This window comes from Musca autumnalis, unplaced genomic scaffold (assembly GCF_047663935.1).
Source record: "Musca autumnalis isolate F117 unplaced genomic scaffold, ASM4766393v1 scaffold_5, whole genome shotgun sequence".
In the NCBI taxonomy this organism is placed as follows: domain Eukaryota; kingdom Metazoa; phylum Arthropoda; class Insecta; order Diptera; family Muscidae; genus Musca; species Musca autumnalis.
In genome coordinates, this window is record NW_027412088.1 from 150282308 (window position 1) to 150308903 (window position 26596).

General features: G+C 35.5%; 1 long non-coding RNA gene across 2 annotated transcripts in view; it reads right to left on the minus strand.

Moving 5' to 3' along the window:
• LOC141406731 (uncharacterized) overlaps positions 1-26596 on the minus strand; it is a 470067-nt gene that overhangs the window by 322800 nt on the left and 120671 nt on the right. For both annotated transcript variants that reach the window (XR_012413497.1, XR_012413496.1), the window contains exon 4: positions 3984-4051. This is a non-coding gene — a long non-coding RNA (uncharacterized lncRNA). The remainder of the gene's footprint in view (positions 1-3983; positions 4052-26596) is intronic.

Here is a 26596-nt window from a genome sequence, read left to right on the forward strand (position 1 = left end):
TGTTGGCGTGTATATTCAACCTTTCCACCATCAATTCTTCTCCGTCATGTCCCCTGCTCGCTTTGGTATTTTGATTTCATTTGCTTTCATTTCACAGATTGCAGGATATTATCGAGTTTCATTTAAGGCCATGTTTTGCTTTCATGAAATGTGAAAAACATAAAACGATGGCAGGCAAAGCATAACAGGTGTGGCAACGCTTGAAGTTTCGCTGTCTTTTTTTCAATTCTTTTATTGGTTTGGGGTGTTGCTGGGGTAAGTCTCTATTTGCTTTTAATTAATTGCACGCGTTTGTTTGGTCCGCTCTTTTTTAGTAAGGTGGGATTTTTTTATGATTTGTCTTTTTGCTCAAAGGTTGGTGTGGTAATTAAGGGAGGTGATGGAAAAATCTCATTCAGCCAGGCTGAATTAAAGATTTCCTATGGAAATCCTTATTCAGCCAGGCTGAATTAAAGATTTCCTATGGGAATTCTTTTTCAGCCAGGCTGAATTAAGGATTTCCTATGGAAATCCTTATTCAACCAGGCTGAGTTATACAGTGGCGGCCATATAATTAAGAACGACATCGTATTAAAAAGTATTTGACTTGCTACGTTCCAAATATTTGAATATTTATATGGAACAAAATTTGTAAATAAAGTACACGGTAAGCACTTTCAAATAAAGCCAAAACATGTTTTAATTCTCCCTCGTTTATACGAAAGAAACCACGATTTATTAAAATAGTCATAAATCGACCTGGCCACATAATTAAGAACGATATAAGTAAAGGTTACTTTAAGGTAATTTTCATACACAATATGTGAATATATCGTTATGAATTTTAGAAATCGGTTACTTTGATTCATTTTTAGTATCAAATGTCCTTCAATGGTACATATTATTGCGTCTCAGTTTGATAATTAGGGCATAGCTAACGTTTTCAAAAATTTGCCCATAATTTGACGAATTTATTTTATTTTTGGGATCTAAAGCCACAGTTTTGGCTTTCTCTCATTCCCTCGATGACGCTCTAAACGATACCCTGTGATTGTCGTTCCATAGTCGGCGCTTACTTACCCTTAAATTGGGTTTTATCCCACTTCTTTGAGTCCTTTACGAGGAAATTGTCTGGGAAATAGTTTCGTATGAGCCATTTCCACCTTATAAATCGGCAGGATTGTTGTCTGCAGATAGTAGACAGGAAATAAAAAAATAATTTCGTTTTGTACAAAAAGTTGGCCTAACGGTACACCGAACAAAAGTTAAAGGTTTAATATTTTGAAAGATTTCATTGCACAATGTCTTTGTGGGCGTGGTAGGTATAGTTATGAAAGACTTTTTAATCAATGAAGCTCATATTAATATCAAAACCAGTCAAATCAATAATTTTTATGGATGAAAATATAATTTTTGTATAAACTAATGTCTGATGTACATACACAAAATTATTGTGGAATTCGAGCATTCAAAACATTATTTTAATTAATGTTATATTCGGTGTGGAATTCTTCCAATTTTTGTATAGACCTTATATTATTGTTTCATTTCCTGTCTACTGCCTTCAGACAAAAATCCTACCGCTTTATAAGGTGGAAATGGCTCTTACGAAACTATTTCCCAGACAATTCCCTCGTAAAGGACTCAAAGAAGTGGGATAAAACCCAATTTAAGGGTAAGTAAGCGCCGATTGTGGAACGACAATCACAGGGTATCGTTTAGAGCGTCATCGAGGGAATGAGAGAAAGCCAAAACTGTGGCTTTAGATCCCAAAAATAAAATAAATTCGTCAAATTATGGGCAAATTTTTGAAAACGTTAGCTATGCCCTAATTATCAAACTGAGACGCAATAATATGTACCATTGAAGGACATTTGATACTAAAAATGAATCAAAGTAACCGATTTCTAAAATTCATAACGATATATTCACATATTGTGTATGAAAATTACCTTAAAGTAACCTTTACTTATATCGTTCTTAATTATGTGGCCAGGTCGATTTATGACTATTTTAATAAATCGTGGTTTCTTTCGTATAAACGAGGGAGAATTAAAACATGTTTTGGCTTTATTTGAAAGTGCTTACCGTGTACTTTATTTACAAATTTTGTTCCATATAAATATTCAAATATTTGGAACGTAGCAAGTCAAATACTTTTTAATACGATATCGTTCTTAATTATATGGCCGCCACTGTATATTTCCTATGAAAATCCTTATTCAACCAGGCTGAGTTAAATATTTCCTATGAAAATCCTTATTCAGCCAGGCTGAATTAAAGATTTCCTATGGAAATCCTTATTCAGCCACGCTGAATTAAAGATTTCCTATGGAAATCCTTATTCAGCCAGGCTGAATTAAAGATTTCCTATGGAAATCCTTATTCAGCCAGGCTGAATTAAAGATTTCCTATGGAAATCCTTATTCAGCCAGGCTGAATTAAAGATTTCCTATGGAAATCCTTATTCAGCCAGGCTGAATTAAAGATTTCCTATGGAAATCCTTATTCAGCCAGGCTGAATTAAAGATTTCCTATGGAAATCCTTATTCAGCCAGGCTGAATTAAAGATTTCCTATGGAAATCCTTATTCAGCCAGGCTGAATTAAAGATTTCCTATGGAAATCCTTATTCAGCCAAGCTGAATTAAAGATTTCCTATGGAAATCCTTATTCAGCCACGCTGAATTAAAGATTTCCTATGGAAATCCTTATTCAGCCAGGCTGAATTAAAGATTTCCTATGGAAATCCTTATTCAGCCAAGCTGAATTAAAGATTTCCTATGGAAATCCTTATGCAGCCAGGCTGAATTAAAGATTTCCTATGGAAATCCTTATTCAGCCAGGCTGAATTAAAGATTTCCTATGGAAATCCTTATTCAGCCAGGCTGAATTAAAGATTTCCTATGGAAATCCTTATTCAGCCAGGCTGAATTAAAGATTTCCTATGGAAATCCTTATTCAGGCTGAATTAAAGATTTCCTATGGAAATCCTTATTCAGCCAGGCTGAATTAAAGATTTCCTATGTAAATCCTTATTCAGCCAGGCTGAATTAAAGATTTCCTATGTAAATCCTTATTCAGCCAGGCTGAATTAAAGATTTCCTATGTAAATCCTTATTCAGCCAGGCTGAATTAAAGATTTCCTATGGAAATCCTTATCCATAGTTCCTATGGAAATCCGTATTCAGCCAGGCTTAATACCAGATGTTAAAGAAATGAAGTCATTCCAGCAGAATAGTAATATTCCTATTAAAAACTATCATTCTGTAAATGTTTACCACCCTGTTTCCACCCACCACTTATTCAAATTTGCCTCCACGTGTCACACCGTGAATCAATGTAGACGTCATAAAAAATGTATATCGACTGTCACAATGTTTGCATGATTTAAGCGGAAAATTTATATTTGATTTGATTGGTGTATTAAGTGGACACTAAATTGCTGCGTGTCTAACATGGATTTAATGTTTCCATTGAACGATTGTTGGGAAGGTTTAACGAACAATTGAAGTTATTTGCCTGGATTAAATACAAGGTCATAATCTTAGTAGTAAAGTATTTTTAATGTTTAGTCCTTGTTTATTGGTTGCCTGTTCGGCTGTGATATATCAATTTATGTAATAGCGTGTTTATGGCAAAGCGTTGGAAAATTATTTATTGACAAGCCATGATAATGGTATTGTTCAAATTAGCTTATATTACAGGGTTTATTTAAGATACATACCTAATTGATGTCCTCGGACGTTGTTTTAGAAGTATACTTGAAAAGAGTTCAATGATATTGACTTCTAACTGATAGGAGTTGTCCTTAGAAAAAGATTTTATTTTCAATTAAAAGTAAATTGTCAACTAATTACTCTCACCGTCGTATGTGCGTATACTTGCCAACGTTAGTTATACACTCCAAAGCACATTATTTAAAATCCACATTAAAAAATAAATTCAAGAGATCTATCTCTAATATATATAGCTTTTGTTGAAACACAATTTTGGAATACTCACATTTGAAGTCACTCCTCCTTCTTCCATATTCTCCAAACAAAAAATTAACCGCCAATCATCATCGTTCTCTGCAAGAAAAAATATAGGGAAGAAAGAAAAACAGCAATGAAATTAAAACCATTTATTTGCGAGAAAAAGCTACAAAAAGAGAATATTAAAAAACATTTTTTCTGTGAAGAGATAAACGACTTGTCGTGAATCATGGAATAATAACAAAAATTAGACAATTTCTACTGCTTTGCATAAATTCTCTATATTTTCTTTTGTCAGTGTTAATACCATACAAAAACTGAAATCATTAATAATTGTCTAACAGAAAATTAAATATGTACATTTGTGGTTTTTTGTTTTCCCTCTGAGAAAAAAAAAACATTTTGCAATATTGCTTCTGTTAAAATAGGAAAATAACAATGGCAAAAGCTTTCAACCATTTTAATACCACCATAAAAAGATAAACGCTAGTATTTTAGTTTTTTTCTTTCGAATTTATCTATTGAGGAGAAAAATAAAATAAAGTATATATGATAAAAAGCTTAAGAGTAAAAGAAAAATAAATGTAATTATTAACGCTATTTTGTGTAAAAGTTAAAAGTTGTGTGTGGCTGAGAAAAAAGAAATATTTTCTAATCAATTATTTACCACATTAAAATACCATTTACTACTGTGACGTATTCGTAGTGACATATATTATACGCACCGAAGAATGCTTACGTTTGGTAATATAACTGTGTAACAAAACTGAAATTATCCAAAAATTACTAGGAAATCTTAGCTAGGAAATCAACTCTTTAAGTTAAGGGGTTATCCCTAGTTGTGCTGGCAAAAAAAAAACTCAATTTTCATAACTTTTTTCTGAGAAAACTACCAATATTTTTAGGAAAATCTTTTATTCCTATGATAGAGCACATCTTAAACTACCTTTGGAATTTTTGTTGTTGAAAAAATATTACACAGTTTTGTGGTAAATGGCTACCTGCGAAACCCGTTTTTTGTAAAAGCTCTCCCGGCGACGATGCAGCTTGTAAAATGGAAATTTAGTGTTGCCTTCGCAACATTCTTCCTTCACGAGTGCAGTCGACCGCACCTTTCTCTGCCAGTGCAATTCGTGCTTGGTCGATTTTTTTAGCATATTCGTGTGCGTTTTGTCCACAGCTCACTTCGATCGAGCTGAAATAACAATGATTTTGTACATTCTTTAAAAAAACCAATCGCAATGTAAGCTGCTAAATTTACAACGAGTGCTCCACTGAAAGGATTTTGGGGTAAAGTTTCCAAATAAGTTTATTGAAGCTTTCGTTGCTATTTTGATTGAAGCCGCCGACGCATCTTTCGAGTAAAGACTCTTTACTTAGATCGTTGTATATAGGTTTAATAGCATTAAAACATTTAATGGCAGTGGTCTGTAATCGTGTATGAAAGCCTCTTTTCTTGCCCGAGCCCGTTGATATGAACACCACGAGCCTTCACCGGTTGGACATCTCTCGTGACGTCGATTTGTATCGCTTGAACTTTAATGATCAAATGTCGCCCACATTGCCTCATGCATATCGTGAATTGAATTCAAATGGCGTCGAATTGCAAGTCCATAGTAGACAGTGAGCTTGTCAATCAATTTTCCTGTCAACATTCCTTTGCCTCCAAGCTTTTTGTTACTTTTTACTAAACTTCGAAAGCGGGACCCCATACGCTTTTGGACGTGTCCGGTACATTCCTTCTTTATGACTTCTAGCTAGCCATATGGATTAGTATTTAATAGGCCAGTATAAGTTTCATTCATAGGTTACAAGTGAATTCATTTCAGGGAATTCCCAACAGGTAGCCATTGTGAGGTACATTAAAATTATGCAAAAAGAAGTGGTATAATAAACCAATAAAGTACGCCTAAACACACAAACCACTACGGGTTCTCCACTTTGAAAGGTCATATCTCAATTTTGCTCCGATCTACTTGAAATATTTTGCGACACACTCTATACTAACTGTACTTCAATATAAGCCAATGAAATTTTGTGAATTTATATTCATGACCACCTTATAAATAGAAATTCCGTGTATCAACGTTTAGGCAGTTTCCGACGTGGACGAGATCTATCAGACTGAGGTTTTAATACCCCTTCCAGATTATCATTACGCTATCGTATTTGTTACCAAATTCCTTTCGTCATCTTTGCAGATGGATGTGCTTGCGCCATACCGTGCTCTTTGAAATTTACAATCTTGTAAAATTTTTATATTTCATCCTGGCTCCTGAATATCTTGATTTTCACACCCTCGCGTAATTTCCTGCTCTTTCTATATTCCTTCCGATATTTCTCTTGTCGCTTCGTGTTGCTGCTGACGACTTCGTCTTGTTCCAGATCGCACTTTTGTTGAGCATTGATCCGAGTAGGTACCTCGCCTTGTACAATGTCACGAGAGTATATTCGTCTGTTACAGAACGATTTTGTCATATGAAACATCTACAGTGTTGGTCACATAATTAGCACACCCCACTACCAACATTTATTTTGCCTAAAAAGACCTTCAAAAGTAGTTGTATTTAATAAAATACTTGTACTAATATATTCTCAGTAGTATGCTTAAAGAATACAACGCAATACAGAAACTGAAACATAACTGTCAATTTGAATAACCTCCAAAAATGTAAAAAATGTCCTAAATTCACTGGACACGTAATTAGCACACCTTAAAATAATCACTAATATTGTGAATAGTTTCAATATTTTCGTCCATATTCAGTTTTAATCCATTTCATTTAGATGTAAGTTCCAGTCTGCTAGTTATACTCTCCACCAGTCTCCGAAATTTCAGGGTCAGAAGGGAATTATGTGGGGTACACCTTGGGTCCCAAAGGACTGATGGAAATTTCAGTTTTTTAGTGTTTTTTATCGATTTTTTCATATGTAAACAAATTCAATGAGGCAAATAGTTCATAGAAACATGAAATAAAACATCATTTTCTTGTTCATCTTCGTAAATTTGCGAATAGTGGGATATACCCACCAGCAGTGTGCATCTGTTTAGTCCGTTTGACACAAAAATTTTCATTAAAAAACTATAATATGATGCTTTGAGCTATTGATTTTATAAATACTTATCCATCAGGACTGAATTTTACCGATATGTCGTGATGTATGCCACGATAAACCTATGTTCATCTCTATGGGACCTACGCAGATTTCAATAGTTTTCTAAAAATAAGGCAAATGGGTGATAGTCTAGTGAGACCGCAAGATAATATGTTTCCCGGAGCTTAAAACGATTAAATTTAAAATCAATAATCCTGAAAACATTTATCTTGAATAGTATATACCTACTTTCATGGATTTTAACCAATTTCAGCAAACCTCAAAATCCTTTATTGTTAGAAAGGGTTAAACATACTCATGTGCTACGTGCTCACCTAGTGCTTTGTTGACAGTTTTGTAGTGATAGGTCTTTGGTGTTATTCAGACGTGTAATTTTGAATAACAAATGGTGTCATAAGTTGATCCTTCTTCACAAAAGGGTGCATTTTGTTAATCTTCTTTCTATAAACCCCTTCCAAATCGAAAATTTTCTTGAATGAATCATCGACCTTAAACACTTTTTGAAAAGTTTTTACAGTTTATATTTAAATTTCGGTAATTGGTTAACAATTACAAAAATTTCAGATGCAGTTGTACATTTGTTTTTAAAGTTTTGGCAACTTTCTGACGTTTAAGTGTACATTACGAAAAATGGTCCGCTATTTGGATATGTTTTGAGATTCCGGGGTGATAAATTATTTTTTCTTTCAAAAAATGATTTGTTCAATACGTTTTGAATACGAATTAACTTCAATATAAATTAATTTTGAATATTAATTGAATTAAATTAAAAAATCTTAGGGTGTGCTAATTATATGTCCCCTTGATAATTTGGGCGTCTTCACAAAACTATTATTTTCAAAAAAACACTGATATTACTATTCTCTTATTTCATTAAATCTTTTAAATACATTATACAAAAGGTTTTTGTTTATGAAAATATTTCAATTTGCCCTATCAAAACTCTTAACTGACTGAAATCATTTTGCCCCAATGGGGTGTGCTAATTCTGTGACCAACACTGTACGTAGCCTTGCGTTTGCAGTGGTAAAAGACCCTGTCGCCACTTCATGCCATGTATTTTGAAGCTGTAAAATCGATTAGCCTTATTCCTTTATCGGATGCTACCTCATGAAGGCTGTGCATGCTGACCGTGAAAATTTCAATCCTAATGTTAGCAATAAAATCACCTAGAACAACCTTAACGTCAAGGCCTGGCACATCATTGGTCTGTTCGTCTTTCTCTTCGCCCCGTTTCCATCGTACTCCCTGTGAGGCGATAATATCAGCTTCGTACTTACTCAATAAAGAATCCGGACATTTCAGGTGCAGCTTAAGAGATCATGGACCTTAAAACGAATGCGGGAGTCAACTTTAGAAGAGTTTTTTGTTCTTGTTTTTTAACATAATGGTAAGTTTTTAAAGGTAGGTCAATAAACCGATACCCAACCCTCAAAAAAATTTTGAACTGACACAGAAGGAAAATAATAGTCATTGAACATTACCCAATTTTCCAAAGACGCCACAAAGAAACCCAAGCTATGACCACGAGCGTCAGTGAAAAGGTTGAGGAAAAACTCCCTACCACAAGAGAGAGAAATGGAAAAACGGCAGTGTGATATGTGCAGGAGTAAGAACGAGATAAACATTGTAAAGCCGTGAACTAACCCCTGATGGCCAAAACATTTATGCTTACACAATTAGCAGCAGGCACAAAACCACCAGCATTAGTGTTAGACAAATAGTTTCTAATGTCGTAACTGAGAAATGTGCTCAGTGGCGCATCTTACCTCCAGGATTAATTTAATGAACTATCTAGGAAGGATTGTAATATGGTTAACATTTCCCCTGTTCAGGTCTGTAATAAAATATGATCAAAATCCAAGGAAATTTTACCGGTTTAGTATTTACGGACGTGAACAGGAGAGAATGGGTGACAATAATTAAATTTTTAAAATGGAGAACCGTTCCTTAATTCTTTATATTTTCTAGAATGTTGTTTAGTCCCAATTTACATTAGGAGAGTTTACTTGCGGCAATTGTCAGTTTGCTGGAGAGAGAGGTGAGGCATATGGTAACCCTCTGCCTTTCAACACCCTCTCTCACCAACAAACTGACAATTGCCGCAAGTAAACTCGCCTAATGTAAATTGGGACTTATTAAGACTCCAGGCTTAAGCGATCTCAGATACATTTTAGTATTTTACAGTTCTCTGGAATTCACCATAATATGGAGGGTATAATTAAATTTGTCATTCCATTTGTAACACATCGAAATATTCATCGGAGACCCTATAATGTGTATATATTCTTGATCAGGGTAAAATTCTAAGTCGATATACCCATGTCCGTCTGTTGAAATCAAGATATAGCTCGCAATTTTTAAGATAAAACTTTGTAATTTCTATTGCTCCTAGGATGCTTGGTTGGCTATAATGGTCCACGTTTTGATGTAGCCCTCATAGAACGGTACCACCCGGTTTTCGGTATTTTGAAGGTTTTAGCCTCATTATCCCACCGAAATAGCTGAAATTCGGTACTTAGTCTTCGTTGGGGGTTCAAAACTTCCCCCAGAAATTTGTCGGTATAGGTCCACGCCTTCATATAGCCCCCATAGAACGGTACCTCCCGATTTTCGGTATTTTGAAGGTCTAGTCTTCGTTGGGGGACAAAACTTTCTCCCAGAAATTTGTCGGTATAGGTCCACGCCTTCATATAGCCCCCATAGAACGGTACCTCCGGATTTTCGGTTTTTTGTAGGATGTGGCCACAGCAACCCACCAATATGGCAGAAATTTGGTATTTAGCCTTTGTTGTAGGTATATGCCTTTCTGAATGAAAGTCAATATCCTACCGAAAGACTGAAATTTGTTATTTAGTCTTCCATGAGGTTATAAAATATTCCAAAAGAGAATTATCAGTACAGTTCCGCGGGTTCCTCTTGATTTTCGGTATTTTGAAGGTTTTACCGAAATATCGGAAAATTGGTATTTAGCTTTCTTTCAGTCTAAAAACTTTACGCCAGAAATTTTTAGGTATAGGTCGACGATTTGATATAGCCCTCATGGAACGGTACCTCACGAATTTCCGTATTTTGAAAGTTAGCCACATTGTTTTACCGAACTTGCTGATACTTGGTATTTAGTCTTCTTCATAAACGAAAGGAAACTAACTGTTCAATTTTACTTTAATATAACTCCTGGTGGAGGGTGTAACTAGTTCGGGCTGGCCGAACTTAACGCCATTTTTACTTGTTAGATAATCACAATATATTATTTGCGTCACAACTGCGTGGGGCTGACTTAAGAAAATATGTATATTTTTACTTGAATTATTTAGAGAAATATCTGTTGGTATATGAAAGTTATAAAAATTCTGTCGATTTGTTCCATATTCACCCTTGTGAGACAAATGTGAAATATTGTCTATCACATGGAACAAAGTGATAAAAAATTTCCCATCTTTGCCACACTTCTAAATCAAAAATTAAATTTCATACCAGAAAATAATATAAGATTCCTCGTCGAAACGTGGATATCACAGACCAAAAATTCAGAAAGAGCATACCGGAAACCCCTGGAATCCAACTATATCTCAAAAAGGCTAAAACTGGCGTAAGCAGGACACATACGTTATATGGACTTTTTGTAAACGTTTCTGGTTGGTTGAGGGCACGAGCACCTGAGAAAAAAAATTATTGAAGAAATTTAATCTTAACGATATTTACCTTGAAGATGAAGTTTGATAGATTTGTCATCACAATTTTCGCGAATGAGCTACAACATTGCTTCACAGAGTAAATTAAAATTCTTAACAGTTTGAAATATATGATAATAATAAAATAATATATTTTTACTTCAAACATCAAACAAGTGTATGTTTTTGTCTTCTAAAATGCTGCGGTGTCAGAATATGAATCCTCAATCTATTTGACTGAATACATGTTATCTCAAATTCTCCCCTTGTTACTTCAACTTGTCATCGTTTATAGTCAGGTCTGATTAATACAGAATTATTGATTTCTTCTATATTTTTAAAATAAACTTCTTTGTATTTCCTATTCACTGACTTGACACCGCGCAGAAAAATCTACATTTCATCATTCCTTCAACAAGGACATGGCATGACACCAGCCTGTGTTACAAGCAAAGTTAACAAAATGTGGTTTACTACTGCTGTGCCTATTTCGCCAAAGTAACGAAACAACTAAACATTCAAATATGGAAATCTGTACCAGCGAATATTGTAAAGTACTCTCACGCTGCTATTCAGCAATTTATGGTTTAGAAATGAAAACAGAATGAGAGTGGCTGTGAAAAATGAATGAATGATACTGCTACTGCAGCAGCAGCTACCACTGCCAGTAACAAGAAAAGCGGCAATGGTGAGGGTGATAGTAAGAGCCATCCCAGCAAGCATTTATTATCGCCCATTACCCGAAGCAGTCACTCCCAGGCGATAGAAATACACATCCGCGATCTCGCATTCTAATTGAAGTAGGCACACCGTTCGGGAAGAAATGAACCACGTCCACGACACTACTTGTGAATGCCGCTTTCGAGACTTCCTAGAAGTACTTTTAGCGATAAAATTGGTTGTGACGAAAAAAAACATTTTTTTTTCGTTTTTCATTTTATCTGTTGTTATTCTTTTAATTTTAATTTTTTTACTATTCTATTTAATGTTTCAAATTACATACGTTTTTAAAGAACACTATCCTTAGATGAAATTGCCATCTAAGTTAATTTTTGTACTTTTAAAAATGTTATGTTGCCTGGCCTGGGAATCAAACCCCTGACCTTAAGAATGCAAAGCGAACATGCTTACCACTGCACCACCGTACCTTATAAACACCAGATAGGCTAAAGTCTTATATTAGTTTAAGGTTGTACACGCCTCAAATGAACGTAAAGAATCGAAGTGTCTGCATTGACCAGAGAAAGTGTCTGCCCATGCGATAGTCGTAAGTAGTAGCATTGTTAGTGTAAAAAAGCAATAATAGAATTTCGATCTCCTTTTCTGACACTAGGTAGTTATTCAAGAAGTTAAAAAAGGGACAGCAATGCAATTGTTATTGTAAAATGATAAAGGATCGCTATTTTCTAGAATAGAAGTTCAGAAAGCGATTACTTTTTATAGAGGAAGTGACTCACTCACTCCCAATTGCTGGCTGGGATAGTATTTGTTAGTGAATGGCTGCTGGTACATAGTAGTTGTAGTAAAATGTGGGAATAATCAAAGTAACTGAATAATGTTTAGATCTGCATGTACATCATACACATGTGTGTGTGCAACTTTTATGAGTTGGAAGTTTGCTTCTGCTTTACAAGTACTTGTTTTTGTTCTCTCAAATCCCATTTGCCTTACTTGCAACGGGCGACGAGTGAATGAATGAATGAGTGGATAAATGAATGGGGTGTGTAGAATGTAATGTTAACCACCAACATTTCCCCTGCCTGCAGTTGAGATTCCCAAAATTGAATAGATATTCATGTGTGTGTGTTTTTGTTGGTTTTTTTGTTACTTTGACATTTTACTATGCCTGCTACACAACGGCAACGAAGTCGACAACAACACCAACAATTGTATTTTAATTTTAAACGAATTTTTGTACAAAAATGATAATGTCTTCTGTCGCCCCACAGAGAGTGAGCATAGGATGTATTAAAAGCTTTGTGTTTGAGTGAATGCGGCACTTTCTTTAGCAATTTTGTTGCCATTTTTCAGCGTCAGCTTTTGTCTGATGGATGTTAAATGCATGCATACATCATTTAGGGAATGCATTGATGTTAGTGCTGCTTGTATGTAAGTGTATTTGAGTGGGTTTTGTCTTACTTACATTAGATGAAATGTTACTTTAACTGTCATAGTGAAAAATGTTTATTGTGTCAGTTTGTTTGTTCTTTTTGTGGCATAATTGTAATTGTGAGCTGTAATTGCAAATGCTATGTAATGTTTTTTTTTAGGTTGTGGGGCGTGGCGTGTTCTCATCAGCTAATATGACTTAATTTCCTTACTATTCACAGTAAGAGAAGATAAGATTTTTATATTGCAAATGAAAACGCCCCAAATGGGAATATTTGAAATCTGTTGTTGAGATCTAATTTTATTGATAAAATCTTGCTGATTTTAGGAAAAAAGTTAATGCTAATAGCAGTAAGGTTTTATATCGTGCTTGCGATATTTCTATTATTGACAATTTTAGTCAAATTTATTTCTATGAAAAAGTATGGACCTCTATACGTATAAGTGTTGTCGTAGTGCATACGCATAAGTGTACTCCTCCGCATGAAATAAGGCAATTATGAATTACAACTAAAGTGAATATTAGCGAAGTAGGATGTGATTCATAACAAGGGACACTTCAGATCGTTGGCTTTTGCATGAAAAGTAACAAAAAGAACTGACCACCGTAAAAGGTGTGAGATGTAATATTTTAATGCCACTACCAAACAAAAGACCGATCACATGTATTTTACGACCGTCTGAATAATCGATATTAACGCTGTCTTGGTCATATTAAATTTGTTTATGATTTAACTGAAACAAACTTTGGAAGAAATATTACGATGTATAAAGTTTAGATCAAAGTTACTGTGTGCTCCATCCAACCAATCGGACATGGCGAAATCGTCTCCAACCTCTTGAAAATGTATTTGGTCTTGACATATGATGGGTCTGCAAACATTGTTTCGATGAGGCACATTTTTGACTTTTTTACAACCTCATATCCCTGTATCATAGCGTGATGAGTTTAAAAAGCTTACACACAAAAAGCTTTTAAAGTTTTTATTTTTCAGAACTTTTGACCATTTTTTGAAGTCACTATTAGAAGATATTTAACTAAAAACAAAGTATAGGGGCACACGACATAACCGAAATGACATAACGATTATATCGTCGTATTATTATATATATATATATATATATATATATATATATATATATATATATATATATATCATTTTATATTATATAACATTATTTCATATATCATAAAAATTAAAAGTGTTTTGTGCGGGATTTTTTCAATATTTATGTGAAATAAAATATATATATTTTTTTGAGAAAATTTTTTTTTTTCACTTCATATTATTTTTTCTAATTTTTTTTAAAGTGATTTGTGCGGAATCTTTTTTTATAATAAAATTGAATTAATGAAGAAAAATGTCAAAAAGTCATAACCCTAGTATATAGTCTAAACGTAAGGTCACATTAGGCAAACATTTGCTCCAGCGACAGGCAGTGTACGCTTCCTGAGAGCCAGTGAGCGTAAATAATGCATTGAAATTTATGCTCACTTGCTCTCAGGAAGCGCACACTTAAGGCTGAGTGTACAAAGAACCATAAATATGGTTTATAGATTTTGGTTTGATTTTTGATTTTAAGTTTCGAGAACTGTTTGAAATAAACAGTAAAATTTATCTGCAAACAGGTCTCAACCTGCACTTAAGATTAAATGTTTGAACTTTTGTGCGGATGTACCGGACGGAATAGACCTATATAGTCCATCTTCGAATTTGAAGTAAGTTTGGAAAAAATATCATCTCGAACACCGGCTCACTAGCCATTTTAAGGTAGTATGGACTTATGAATGAACAAGTAAAAAAGTATCAACCGCCTTTTCCTATATACCCACAACCTTTGTGAAATGAAACTTTCATCTATTAACAATATCGAATAGAATACCGGCTACACAACTGAAATCCTTTTCCCCAATATTTATGTATTAAAAGGCTTTCATATTTTGTGGCCTTTTTAAGACGTTCATAAGTTGCCGACAAAAATTTATTTGTCCAAGAAAAACAGGGGTGACATCGGTAGACATTTCCAAAGGATCTTCGAACAGGCCCCCAACTGCAAATAAACAAAACAAACACTAAACAAACATTTTGAACTTTTGTAGGGGAGGTACCCTAGGGAGTGCAACGCTATAGTCCATATTCGAACGACATCTGAGACTCGCAGAAAAATTACGATGTGCAAATTATGGACCAACTCGGTTAATGCCTTTAGCAGTTATCGTGCGCACCATATAAGCGGAAACTTTAGAAATTTTGTGGGGGGAGGTACCTGAAGGAGTGGACCGATATGGCTTATCTTCAAACATATACTAAGTTTGGCCAAAATATTGCCAAGGCCAAATGTTTTACCAAATCGGTTCATCTGTTCCAGAGTTACCGTTCGCTCCAGCCTCTACACACGGAAGGAAGTATGAACTTGCCTCTAAAAAAAACTTGTAACGTCGCATACAAGTGGTTGGAAAAAATCAAAGTGATTGCAGAGCTCATCCTTATCGAGAGTTATTGTGAGCTCCAGCCAACTAGACAGACGGACAGTTCTATAGCTATAATTATCGTACCTAGTTGGTCACGGCAGATATGTAAAAAAAAGAAAATGAATAAATAGATACCATCAAAAAGTAAAAAATAAAGGCCATAGGGAGTACCTGCGTTAAAAATTTATGTGTACCCTTAAGCGAAATTTTCAACTTTTCTAAGAGAGGTCTGAAGCAGATTTCGTCCAGACATACTTGGGATCTTAATAAATTTTTTTCGATAAACACATTGGACATGGAATAAAATTGCCAAAAAATTGTTAACATAATTTCACGTATCCTAAGGGATTTCGCCATATATTTCAACAGATTCATTCTGGCTGCAGCAGTTCCATTTAAAACCAGTTTCAGGTTGGTTTTGGATCATTATACCCCTTCACCATAATACGGAGGGTATAATTAAATTTGTCATTCCGTTTGTAACACATCCGTCCGTCAGTCTGTTGAAATCAAATTACAGCTCGCAATTTTTAAGATAGAGCTTTATAATTTGTGTTTTGAAGGGTTTAGCCTAATTATCCCACCGAAATGACTGAAGCATAAATACATCGTTGGGGGTAATCAAATTTCCACCTGGAATTTGTTGTATATTGAAATTTTCGGTATATTGAAGGTTTTATCCTCCTTAACCCACCGATGTGGCTGAAATTTGGTACTTAGGATTCAATGGTGCTATACAAATTCCCACCTAACAAAGAAGAAACATATTGCATAGAAGGTAGGTATCAAGGAAAGAAGTAAGAATAATTAAGTAAGTACTATGGATTGAAAGACATTGAAAAAAAAAATATTTTAGATAGGAGAGCGAGTGAGGAGAGTTTGCCAAATTATGGTGGAGTGGTTCCGTAGAGTACTGTATGGATGCCCCAGATCGCTCAGGCGATCCACCCATGTGCAACCAAACCACGGGGGAGGTGAGAGTCATCGGAGAGATTATAAGTCACACAAAGATAGCTTGGGCGATAAACACTTTTAAGCCCTTTAAATCAGCTGGTCCACATGGTATCTTCCCTGCAATGCTACAAAATGCACTGGAGGTGTTGATTCCACACCTGGATCACATTTTTAGGGCTTGTATACGTCTATCGCTCACTCCGGCTCTGTGGAGGGAGGTCACGGCGACATACGGGGGAAGTCAAGTCACACACTTACTAAAGACTACAGACCAATCAGCCTATCTCCCTTTCTATTGAAAACTTCAGAAAGATTGCTTGACCTTGGAATAAGGTCCAAGCTTGAAAATATGTAGTGTCCTGCCCAACACGCCTACATCAAAGGTAGATCGGTGGAAACTGCACTAAATGAAGTCGTTGGTTTTATCGAGAGGAATATGATGGGCTTAAACTATACGTTAGCAGCGTTTCTTGACATAGAAGGCACCTTTAATAGCGTCAAACTTAAATTCATCCGCAATTCACTCTCTAACTTAGGTGTTTCCACTACACTAATCAATTGGGTCGATGGAATGCTCAGCGGCGGGATAATCAATTCAAATATCGGTGAGACCTCCATTCGGAAGTCTGTCACCAGGGGCACACCACAAGGTGGCGTACTACCTCTACTGCTGTGGCTTCTGGTGATTAACGAAATACTTAAGGAATATGACCAACTACGCATAGAAACAATAGCTTATGCTGACAACGTGGTCATAATGATCAGCGGGAAGTTCCCACAAACGGTTTCGGAACTCATGCAAGGAGCTCTAGTCAATCTATCAAGATGGGCACACAACAATAGACTTGAGATGAACCCATCTAAGACAGAGCTGGTTCTATTTACGAACAAAAGGAAAGTCAACCCATTCACCCTACGAGTATCAACGCTGGATGGAGTAGCCCTAAAGCTCTCTCTAGAGGCCAAGTACCCCGGCATTATCCTGGACCATCAACTAACGTGGAAAAGGAATGTCGAAGAACGTGAACGAAGAACGTGAACGTTATTAACCCTGCTATTACGTTGGGGTCATTTGATGACCCAAATCGTATTTATCATCACCGTATGTCTTAATGGTGGGATATAATTAAAAGTCCTTACTACTCAGTGCATGAATTTTTGAGATTTATTGAAATCAATTAGTTTCATCAATAATTTGTGCTTAGAAGTCTTTTTATTGCATGTGTATACACATATTATGTTAGGGTCATTTTATGACCCCGTGCGTATATAATGCGGCATGTCAAAATTTAATTTTATTTTTTTTGCATTTTCCTTACATATTTTTCTTGTTTTAGATGACATCAAAACAAAAAATAACAAAAGAATACAGCAAATTGATATTTACTGTTGTAATTTGTACATTCAATAACAACTAATCCTAATCCTTTCAGTTCAGTGACAAATTTTTTGACGATAATATTGACATCGAATTTACGTACATTTTTGGGTCTTCACTGAATTTATTAGTGATCAAACAAAAATTGTCTCTAATAAACACTTCAAGCTATTATCCCTTGCCTTAAAACCCTTTTTAAAATGTATACTATATAATTTTTTCACTAAATGGGTCATCAAATGACCCCAACATAACGTATGTGATTTTTTTCTAACGTAGTAGCAGGGTTAATGCAAGAACTCTATTAGCAAGAGTTGAAAATTGAAAATACAGGTCATTCACTGGATTTTTACGACCATAGTTCGCCCTATTCTTACATATTGTTCATTGGTATGGTTGAATGTATTGAGTAAGACATCCCTTCTCCACAAAATAAATACCGTTCAAAGAGCGGCATCTCTTTTAATTACCGGTGCCATGAAAAGCACTCCACAGTCTGCCCTCAATGTACTACTGGATCTTCAACCGATGAATATCGTGGTGCAAGGGTTGGCAGCAAAGAGTGCTCTCCGACTCAAGGAGATAAACTCATGGCGCAACTTCGACTATGGCCACGCTGCTATTTTACGACGATCTGGACTAACAGTGTGATCGGAGGTAATCAGTGATTATATATCACCACAATTATACTTCGACGGAATTGAAGTTCAGATACCCGACCATCAACTCCCCACCTCTACCCGGTATAGAGGTTTATACGGATGGCTCCAAGATGTAAAGGGGAACAGGATCGGACGTCTACAGCGATACCCTCAACCTACGGCTCTATTACAAGCTAGACGAAAATTGTAGTGTCTTCCAAGCCGAAATCTTTGCGGTCATGAAAGCAGCAGAGTTGATAAGAAACATGGAAGGGGACATAGCTGGACCGGTAACTATCTATGTGGATAGCCAAGCTGCCCTAAAATCACTTAGATCCCACACAATCAAGTCTACTGCGGTCTTGCACTGCAGGAAAGCTTTGGAGGCCCTAAGATCAGTCGTTACCTTGTGCTGGGTCCCGGGGCATTGCGACATCGAGGGAAATGAAAAAGCGGATGAACTGGCGCGTAGGGGATCTGAGTCAAACGACACTGAAATCGATAACTCAATCAAGCCACCCTTGTGTCATTTCATGCGGCTCTTAGAACAAGTATACCGAGACAAGGCTGGTCAGATTTGGATTAACGAACCTGGCTGTAAGGTATCAAAGGCAATCTGGTGCAACCTCTTCAATCGGAAAACCACTTCTCTACTCTCCACGGACTACTGCAGATTATGCGAAGATGAAGAAGAAACAGATACGAGCAAATAGTAAAAGAGAAAACCATCTTGGCATGCTCTCTCTTAAATTTTGCTTCAAGTTTTACTACTTTTTGGGGTTAAGGAACGCTTTCCGAGTTAAAAATGGTACAACTGGTAAAACTTTCAAAAACTTTAACGTAAAGGAAAAAAACAAAAAAACATTGTTCCACAACATCCCATACGGGACAAGGGAGACTTCTCTCATATCAACGAGTGCACCCCGATTCATATTTAGCTCAATGACATGGGACCTACTGTTTATCGCCGAGTCCGAACGGCGTGTCTTAAGACACCACTTATGGAGAAGTTTTTCAAGGCTGAAATACTCAGGAAATGTCGCCAACATATTGATGTTGATGTTGCCTGGCCGGGGAATCGAACCCCCCATTGCACCACGGTGGCACCCAAAGGTAAAGGAACAAAGCTTTAATTTGCATTGACATATGCTTTAGAAATGATTTATTTGAAGTTTGTTTTTGGAAAGAATTGCAGATGAAATTGATTTTCAGAGAAGTTACCATTACCTTTAAGATTTAACGACGCAGTCACAATAAAAACTGTAAGACATATATGAAAATTGCACATGATTTGAACACATATGGAAATTGAATATGAAATAATCTGTAATAATCTACAATTATTCTGCTTGAGCACAAAGACAATTACAATTGCAAGGAATTGAATGGAAATTATTTTGAACTTCACAAATCTTCCAAGTCTTATATTAAATGCTATTAAAGTGTATCGATTGGATCATAAAAAGATTTTGTTAATAACATCTGCTTAAGACAATATAATACATATCAATACAACAATAAATAATCTACGATGTAAATATGCAACTGGACACACACACACATAAAATATACAATTTATTATTCTTATAACCTCTCTATGGACGACCTCAATTCGTCAGCAATAAAAGTCTGAACTATGAAATAAATCAAGTTCTTCGTCCTACTTCTTCAAAAGGCTTCTCAGCAGGAGCATCATTAATGGGTGTGTATGTGCTGTTTTTGTTCCTGTTCACCAGAAGACCAGAAAACAAAAGAAAATATATACAGCTTGAATAAGTGGTGTATTTCATGAAGTGGATTTTTTCGTCCTTCTGGCAGATATGAAGTATGAGTGGTGGTCTCGTGCATTGTAATTTTCTTCCCGAAAAAAATTGGGTGTGAAGAGAGTTTGTGAATTTTAATAAGACATTGGGGTGTGGGTATGAAATAAAAAAAATTTGGAGTGCGGTTAATGTGGACTTTTAGGAATATATTTGATGCTATGGGAGACTAAAATCGTTTACCCGTCTGATTATGATAATGTGGGATTAAAATTTGGATATTTTTAGAAAACTTTTCTAACCAATGTTTTTATAAAGACTTTCAAATGGACATCAGAGAAATTTTTGGAGTTGTTTTGAAGACATGTTAGAAGTACATATATTCATGGATTTCTAAAGAATTTATTTTCAAAATCGAACAGACCTGTAATAGTAGGAAAATTTAATTAAAATTTTCCCTCTACCCTATTATTTTGCCTACTTGTGTTAAGTAGATTTTATTGTGGCCTCCACTTTTGTATGTACACTGTAGACAACATCTTCTTACGGTGGCACCACAATGTCTTTCACTCGAGTAGACAAAGCAATTATTTATCTTCTCGCCCTTTCACTTGGCAATCGTAGGCCTTGCCAGCCATCACTTGCACAAAAGTTGATAAAATTATCGTTTAATATTTCTTTTCTTTTTTGGTTGCCTCTTCAAAATGTCTTTTTGTTTCTTTTTTATAAATGCAGGAAGTAAAATATTGAACATAGAGATTTATTAAAGTGTAAAAATGTTTAATTTATTTTTTTTTTCGTTTTGTAGGTTTTCATTTATTTTATGAAAGCTATAATGATGAATGAATGGAAAACTGAAATAGTTTAGGGTTGGGGCGGTGGTGTAGTGGTTGAAATGAAGATTGTTTGACAGCAAGGTTATGCCAAAATAAAAATTATGGTTTTTATGAAGTGGGGTTTCGTTTGGTCTGTTATCCTCCAAATATTTTTAAGGTTTGAGATTGAAATCATAAATCAAACTAAATGGAAATATCTATAATAACAATGATTAAGTGGGCTGTGAAAATTATGAGGATTGAAATAAAAGTATGGATGTAGGCAAACCTAACAAAGTTCTCGTTGTAGAATTTTCATGAATTTTAAAATTTGTTTCCTTCATTAAAGTACATGTAAGGCTTCTTCTTTCTTCCCAGAAAGGTTGAGTTTAAATATTTAAAGGAATTAATAGATTTTATGAAGTGACAAAATAAAATGCTATTGGTATAATTTCCTCATGTCGTATACTTTACGAGCATACTCATACGCAATAAGAAACCTTGAATCATCAGTGCCAGTAACTCCGGACTACATAAATCAACATTTTTACAAAGGCGTAGTATCGCTAGTATGCAGTATATTTTTATCTTTTTGTAGACCTCTGGAGGGCTCTATACAAGTGAAACGAGGAAGAACGGCGCACAATGGTCAATTTTACGAAAAACCTGGCCAAAACTCTAAAAATGGATGGATTTTGATTTAACCTTAGGTTCCTATGTTTTTCGGGTCGCTGCACAGTGGTCGAAATCACTGATCTAGCGGCGCGGAATTAATAACTTGCAAACGAATTGAGATACGTCACTGAAATTTTGCACAAACTCAGCTTGTACCTGTGGGTAATAATGGGCCAAATATGAATAATATCGGCTAATGTTTAGGTATAGCCCCCATATAACGGTACCTTCCGATTTTCGGTATTTTGAGGATTTGAGCCACAATTTCGTAGCAAATTAGCTGTAATTTGGTACTTAGGGTTCCTAGTGTTCACAAAATATTTCCTCTAAAAATTATGGACGTAGGTGCACGTTTTGATATAGCCCCCATGTAACCGTACCTCCCAATTTAAAGTATTTTGAATATCATGACCACATTTTTAAACCAACTTGGCTGTAATTTTGCATTCCGTGTTCTTGCTGCGTATAAAATCTTCTTACAAAACATTTTCAATACGGATTTATGTTTCGATGTAGCACCTTTTATGGTACCCCCGATTCGTTGAATATTTAGTTGTTATCCCATATTTAAATATAATATGGTATTATAGAGTCTCTGGGGGTAGAACTCCTCCTTGCAAAAATTTCTCAAGATAGGTCCATATTTTGATTTAGCTCCCATACAAATGCACAGCTAAATTTGTATGAATTTCATGCAAAATCCTTTATTTTAAAAGTGCAGTCATCAAAAGATTTGCAAATATTTGCAGCCCTAATGTGGTTATTCTGTAACAAGAGAGTCCAAATTCATTCCCCGAAAAATAATCGAATCCAAGTTCGGCCAAGTTTACAAGATGCACTCTATGAAACAAGCGCGTACAACCCATAAAAACACTAAAAAAAATAATTTTTTGAAAATTTATTGCTATATAACTAAGTATCTCCAGACCCCAAACTAATATTTATAATTTAAATCACACACTCTGCTATTAATTAAAAATAAATCTTGTCCAGTTTCATAACGAATTTATTTAACATTTAAACAAATATGAAGTTAAATTTTTGCTACAATTTTTTAAAATCTGATGCAACAAAAACTCTTATATTTGACAGTGAATAACTGAGTTCATAATTACAACAACAAAAATGAAAAAACAAAATATTTGTCTGTAAAGTTCTGTAATCGATACAATGGAAAATATTTCGCAATTTTATAGTTCGATTTTTTTACTTTCGCGCCGCTAGATCAGTGGTTTCGACCAGTGTGCGCTGGTTTAATTATATTATTTTGGTATTTTATCCTATGAAATGTGATCGTATCAGATCAAAATATTCTACAAATTTGTTCGCAATAAAATTTTATTATAGGTCCTAGAATACATTAAAACTCTACATTTTATCGATACTCCAGGGATATGCAAAAATTAAAAACAATTTAAGGGTTCAATTTGTCGTACTTCATCTAAGGTTTTTGTAAAATTGTACTACAAAACATTATTTGAGAAAAATGATGTCAAAGGCAAAAATGTTTTCCACTAAATTTCACTATAAGTGTCCAAAGACATGAAATCTCTGTTTGCATTACATACCACGTAAATATAGATATCAATTTTGAAAAATAAGAAACTAAAATAGTGGGTAAGTTTCTACTATTTTTACACTTTTGAAAATGTTTTAGTTAGGATTTCTTGGAATCCTTGCACTTTAGGTATGTTGTGTTGTTGGCAACTTTACTAACAAGAATGCGAGGAATATTTTTGTTAAAAAACCATCGTCTTGTCAATAAAGTTGTCTCAAAGGGCTTTCTAGCGGCAATTTGGTCTTTTTGTTTTCAAAAATCGTTAAAAATCTCCTTTAAAATGTGATTGTATCAGATTAAAATTTTCTACGAACTTTTTTGACATAAATCCTACTATATGCCTCGTAATACATCAAAACCCTAAATTTTAACAAAACACCAGCAAGTGACCCTATACTATATTTGTATATATCTGCAAGTCAAAATTCCACATAAAAATGAAAAGTGCAAATTTGTGCAGAATGTTTCAATAGAAATTGGTAACAAAAACTGTTCCCATTTTATGAAATGATAAGGTACACAGTCCAACTCGATCTTACTCACATCTATTTTCATAATTTATTGTGAAAATTGAATTTAAAACAAAAAAAAAATCAACAAGTACGGACATCAATTAGTCAAACACGCGCATCTAATTGGCGACACTGAACATTTTAAATACGTTCCACATACCTTTCATTATAATTGCTAAAAATATTTGAAAACCGTTGTTTATTTGGGATATTTTAATGTTTTTATAAATAACTTAAATATTGAAACAAAAAAATTCCAAATAGGGTCACTTTAGTATTTGGAATGAAAGTATTTTGGAATGAAAATAAGCTCATCACTGCAGCTCAGATGGTCATAGGCATAAAAAATTTAAATTTTCCATAGAAAATCTTACCAAAAAGTGGAAGATCGGTGCTGTTTTCTCAAAAATTATTTGAAATGGTCGAAAATCGTCCTACATCCTAACATCCATAAGGTAAGGATACTATTTTTGGAGTTAATCTAAAAATAAACTGATAAAGTGAAGGAAATAAGACCTTAACGTGCTAAGTAACCACTTTTATGGATTAGCATGGCCTTCACTTTTGTTATTCCGAGCTAGAGCTACAAGTTTGCCAAAGACCCAAATATTAAAATGCAATCGGTTTCCGAGATATGTATGTATCCGGCTGTAGATGAAGCCATAAAGTGACCGGGCAGTTATTGCATATAGAGGCCACAACCTTCAAAAAACCGAAGATCGGGTGGTACCGCTCTATATTAAAACATTGACTTTTACCTACAAATTACAGGTGGAAAGTTTTATAATTTCAATTTCAGTGGTGTATTGAGGCCACAACCTTCAAACTACCGAAAATCGGGAGGTACCGTTCTATGGGGGTTATATGAAAGATGGAAAGTGATGTACCCCAACGAAGCCCAAGTACCAAATATCAAATGCAGTAGTCCGAACGAATTTGAATTCGTATCGTCTTAATGAAACAGGCCAATAATATAAAATTAAATATTTATTATTTTGGTTCAGTTCGCCTTAATTCATTTGGTATAAAAGCCAGATAGGTGAAAACTTTATTATCTCCCTAAAATAAATGTTTACGAGAGAAAAGCTTGTGCACACGCAGCCACATCTCGTCAAGCCAACACCTAATTTTACCAAATTTATTTGCCTGAAGTTTTCGGAGAAATTCGAAAAACGAACAAGAGAAGACGAACCATTATGCACCATGACAAATCGCTCTCAGGGCTCAAACCAGCGCCTTTTGTCTGACCAAAACATGGAATTGATGGGTCAGTCGACTTACAACTCTGAATTAGCACACAATGAACTCTTTTTATTCCCGCACATCTGGAAAAACAGTGTTGCCAAGGATTTTCGTCGCCAGATGATGTTGTTGAAGCGTCAAAAACAATATTTTGGAGGTGTCTCAAACGGAGTGAAAAAAGTCTTTCGACAATTGGTTTGAGGGCATGCAACAAAACCAATTTTGATAAAAAATATTCGCCCTAGTAAATGATTATCAACGTTTCAGACTTGGCCGGAGGGTTGTATGCTCAATGTCCTCAAATAGCGTGGAGTGCTTGGCGGTATTAAAGGCTTTTAATAAGTCAAGCGCCACCATCACTATTTATCACACGGCGGTCTCTGGTTGAGTCCTTGACAAATATATCGCTTATTTACTCAAAGAGTGGCATAACTCAAAAAATGGGGTTTTTGAGTTAGCAATTTCTATTTTTTCTACGACTTCTACTTTATATTGTGTCAAATTTTCAAGTTGATATCTCTAAAACTCAACGAGTTACAGCTTATTTCCTAGGAGTTTGGCATAAATCATCAAAAAAGTTTTTTGCGGTTATGATGCACTTAATCACTTCAAATCATGCTTGATCTTGCACAGAAATTTAGCACTGATATCTGGCTAGCTCCTTACAAAAGATGGTCCCATTGGTTATTTTATTTTTTGTGTAATAATTTTTTTAAGTTGGGAAGTCAAATTTCAATCGACAACTGAAAACGCGTTTTTCTCGAAACTTGATTTTTTGAGATGTGTCACTCTTTGAGTAAATGAGTGATATGAGGAGATGGCGTGCAGCGTTGTTGTCGCGATGTACTGCTTACGGAATCCATGCTGATGATCGGCAACTTCATAGCTATTACTGGTACTGGGGAGGACTAAGGCCTCAAGGGTCTTTGCTACGGACGACAAAAGCGAAATCGGCCTGTATGATTCACTTTTGCTGGCATCCTTGCCTGGCTTCCGTAGCGGGGACACTCTGCCCATTTTCCAGACTTCGGGAACAATGAGGGTGGCTAGCGACAAGTTAAGAATTTTAGTGAGATACTCCACTCCCGGCTCATTCAGCTGCTTCAGCATTACCATGGAGATTCCATCAGGGCCCAACGCTTTGGATGATTTAGCGTTCCTGATGGCATTCGCATCATCATCCATTGTAAACTGTGGTGGTTCATCCTCGAAAGGAAGAGATCTGATGCGACGTAATACTCTCCTCTTCGCCTTGTCACTCTCAGGGTGCTCGACAAACTGTCGATTGAAATAACTTGCACACCTCTTCGGGTCACTCAACGTAACGTCGCCAAACGTGACTGAGGTCCTATCTTCCATCCTTCCAGGGTTCGAGAGTGACTTAACCGTTGTCCACAATTCACCACTTGTTCCGCTTATGCTCGCCGACAAGCCTGCTAACTTCCAGTGTCAGCTCCGTGACTCTGGGGTCATTTAGGTTAGCTCGACGAAGCTCACCACGCTCATTTGCAAATCCCGTCGCCCGGCTGGGAAGTTTGGTCTTACTTCGGGTATTCGACCATTAGGGATATGGCGAGCGGCTGCAGCAGTGATGATGTCTCGGAACGTCCTTTCCTCTACCCGAACATCAGAAGAATTGGGCAGTTTTCTGAAGCATTGATTGGTGAACACTCTAAAACTCGGCCAATCAGCTTTCCTATGATTGACGAACATGCGGCGTTCAGAGGTGATGA